Source organism: Meleagris gallopavo, chromosome 7, assembly GCF_000146605.3.
Source record: "Meleagris gallopavo isolate NT-WF06-2002-E0010 breed Aviagen turkey brand Nicholas breeding stock chromosome 7, Turkey_5.1, whole genome shotgun sequence".
NCBI lineage: Eukaryota > Metazoa > Chordata > Aves > Galliformes > Phasianidae > Meleagris > Meleagris gallopavo.
In genome coordinates, this window is record NC_015017.2 from 2251488 (window position 1) to 2255218 (window position 3731).

Consider the following 3731-nt stretch of genomic DNA (forward strand, 5'->3'; position numbering starts at 1 on the left):
TTTTAAAGCTAACTTCAGTTGGATTTGACAGCCCAAAGCCCACAGAATGCTTGTTTGTAGGATTTCAGCTCCCACATTTTACCTGACCATCACAGCCCCCTCATAAACCTTAAGTAACAGCAATTTTAAAGCCTTTTGCAGCATTGATTTATACATTTTTCTGCAGTATCAGCATTGCTTTAAAGACAAAGGTTTTTATAATACAGTTGTAAATTATTTTTCTAAGTGTCTTAAGTGCCTCTTGGGAACTCCTGATCACTTGAGGTGCTTCATAATTTATTTCTTCTCATGTTTTTCAGCAAGTGCAATAAAACACTTGTAAATACCCCAGAATGAGGATCATTACAGATGGCACTGATATGCACCAGGCTCACGTGGAAGTTCTTGTATCACTGCATGAAGGAAAATGAAGAAGATAGGAATGATAAGCTTGAAGTTTTCCTGAGCCTATGTGACAGGTGTGAGCAGCTGAAGCTTCTGAGAAGGTTATAAATATGGTAATTTTGCTTTTTAAATCATCTTCCTGGGGTCCCCACTGGCATCTTTCTTTGCTGTATTCTGCTTTAGGCTCTGAAGCCAGCTGCTTGTGTGAACTGGTTAAAAGAAAACCACCACCAACAAAACTCCATGTGCAGATGAGCCAAACCTGTGAAGAAAATCAGCATCAGTGCTTACATAACCTAACATATGCCCAGGTGAAACGTGTTATTGCCCCATTGCTACTCTGAGAAGCAGAAGGGTGTTGGAGTGGGATGGTCCCTACCAACTCCAGCTGCTACTGGTGGGACTCTCAGCTACAAAAGCAAGTTTTTACTGTGTGAGGTTTGAGTGAGGCATCTGTTTTCTCAAATAGTGTAAGTCTTGGCACACACGGTTTTATTTCAGAACTATACAGCCTTACAGTTGGCAAATAAGTGCTTTTTGTCCAGATCTGAACTTGGATGGCTGGAACATGCATCACTTGTATTCTCTTGAGCAAAGCCATGTTTTGCTTTCAGTAGTGCTGTTTTACCCTCCTGATGAGTTTCAGCCCCGTTTCATGTTGAACAGGTAAATCAGATCTGAAAGGACATCAAAAGCGACCTCCTAATGCTGAAGCTTCAAGTATCACTCAAAAAAACTCAATGAATGTATGAAAGAGATGAAAAGCCTAGCTTTCCTTGGGTGCTTCTTGCTGCTGAGGAAGGCTTATGCTATTTCCAGCCATCTCAAACCAAGTGTAAATAAACTACATTGTTTTCCATCACTTGAGACAGTTCTTCTCTCCCCAGCATTAACTTTCCTCGAACCATTCTTAGCTGATTATTAAGATGAGAAGTATCAAAAGGGAGTTTACTGTGCAAGAGCCTCAAAGCTCAGCAGCTGTGTGGAGCAGCTCTGTGAGCTATTGACCATCCGATACTCTGAATGACAGCATCAGATTTGTATTTTCTCTAAGAGGCCTTTTTGCTTTCCCAGTGCTCTATATCTCTTTCATGTAGTTTTTACCCATAATGGCCTCAAACACTTGTAGCCACTCAATCTGGCTGTATTCCCCAGTTAAAGTGCTGTGCTAATCTGTGTGGATTTGTTACAGGGATGTAAATGCTGGTTGAAATACTATGAGTGCGTGTTTCCCTTTGGTGTGAAGGCCAAGAAGATTGCTGATCAGTAAGTAAACATACAGGAATGGCCTTTATTTCTTGCTTGATGCTGGGATTTCTGGCTCACTGCACCTCCAGGCGCGCTTACAGAATGCCAACAACCTCTTGTAGTAAGGCAGGGCGTGCTGGTCCTTGACAAAACAGATCCAGAGGGCTTGAGATATCATCAGCACACCCCGTCTGCTCCTGTTAGCTCATGCAGAACCAGTAGTGGTTGTATTGCTCACGGCATGAAGTAAATACCAGTCGCTGAAGAGCATTGATCTTTGTAGCAGAGGAATTGTTGGTGGCATATTGACCTGCCCTGAACTCCTGGTAAATCACAAAGCGTTATTGATCAGTGCAGTACACATGTAATAAGTATGTTTTGCTCTGTGTAAACATAAAGGGCCTGCTTGTGAGATCAGTTATGAGCCCTGTCCCAGTGACTGCCCTAAATTCATTCTCTTTTTTCCTCATGACCTTCCCTATGTTCCTCACTCACACAAGTTGTTCTGTAGCAGCTGGTCACTGGTCCAGATGTTTGCCTGACTGTGGCTGCCTGCCCCTGCTAACCAAACACCTGCGTATACGGATGCATACCTCGTGCCTGAATCCTGAGGAATAGAAATGCCTGCCTAGAAAGCCTGGACAGCCCCTAAAGTGTATCTAATGTCGGCTTCGTAGACCAATCTTGATGTGTGGGCCTCTTTCCTGAGCAATTAACTGCTTGGTGAGGATCTCACAGGCTTGTTGGAAGTGCCTTTTGACCTTGCTTTCATTCATCTGGCCACTAATAGCTTGTTCAGGGATCCAGAGGGTTTAACCCAACCAGCAGACATCGCAGCTGGCCAGGTTGCTGTCCTGTTGCTCACAGCTCAGATTCCTGGCTTCATGCAGTAATTCATAAATAAATCTCCCTTCTTCCCCATGCTACTGGAGCCAGCTCTGGGTGTGTGCTGATTACGCCGTGGTTGACATCAGTATCTTAACTCTCTTAATTGCAGCCTGCTTAAAAAAAGCAAATGTATCTTTTCTTTGTTGTGTCAAGAACAAGATTAACTCCTGTTGCTGTGCGAGAAACATGACAGGCCCCTGCAAGATTGGAGCAGCTGCCTTATTTTCTTTTTGTTGGGCTGTGTTTCTCAAGATACAACAGCAGTGCCAATGATGCAACGTCTCTCTTGGGAGAGGGTTGGATGAAGCATGCTGGTGGAGCTCCAGCAGAAAGCCTCACCCACAGAGGGTGGGGAGCAGCAGCTGATCTAGACCGAAGAATGACTTAACCTTGCCTTAAAATGAAGCAGCTTTTCCTTTTTTTTTTTTACTTTCCTGTTGGAAAATTGTGTTGGTTTTTTTTTATTATTCCATGAAACCCAACTTTTTTTTCCTGCAGTGCTTTTTTCTACCCAAAAGTTGCCTGTTGGAAAGTTCTCCACCAGCTCTATTGGTGGGCCAGGGAGTTTTTCAGGGCTAGCCTGATGTTTCCATTAGGTGATATGAGGCAATTTTCTTTCTGTTTTCTTTTCGCCTATTTTTAAAGACAGCCAAGCAAAACAATTTGCTGGTGAGAACTTTAGTACCTGATTTGTCTCTATAAAACTTGCTACAATGTGAGAGGGCTTTTCCAGAACTATCTGCAACTTACTTTTGAAAGTGCCTTTTCTCTAATGCTACAAGCAGGAGTTAATAAAATGGCTCAGGAGTCTGGTTCATTTTGGATGCCTAATTGGGTTTCGATTTGTTTCAGCTGAGACTTGTTAAATTTATCCCATGACCCTGTAAATATAATCTGCCTTTTCATCCCTTAAATAGTCACCATCTCCCTTCAAACGTTATTTTGTTATCGCCTTTCTGGCTTTCCAGTTTTAAGTATTGTAAACTCCAAGGAGCTTGGCTCTCTGCTTTCCCCTCTCCCGACTGTGCTGAGGGCTGCAAGGACTTCACTTATCTGCACCAGTAGACTTGAGATCAGCTCCAAATTTATTTCTTGCTTTTCACTTGAAAGCTGTTTAGGTGATGAGCAACTTTTTGGCTATTGAAAGAATGGAAAGAGGCCTCGAGGAATCTGCTTTTTCTCTCTGACAAATGCCAGTAATATTACGGTTG

The 3731-nt window shown here is 42.9% G+C and overlaps 1 protein-coding gene across 3 annotated transcripts in view; it reads left to right on the plus strand.

Annotated features, from left to right (window-relative positions):
- ACKR3 (atypical chemokine receptor 3) overlaps positions 1-3731 on the plus strand; it is a 123587-nt gene that overhangs the window by 106775 nt on the left and 13081 nt on the right. Inside the window, exons 1-3 of one of the 3 annotated variants that reach the window (XM_019616862.1) lie at positions 300-458; positions 568-695; positions 1577-1650. The gene's annotated coding sequence lies outside the window, so the exon portion shown is untranslated. Of the gene's footprint in view, positions 1-299; positions 498-567; positions 1278-1576; positions 1651-3731 lie in introns of those variants that run through there. The other 2 variants (XR_004160246.1, XM_019616863.1) reach the window with 2 other exon arrangements.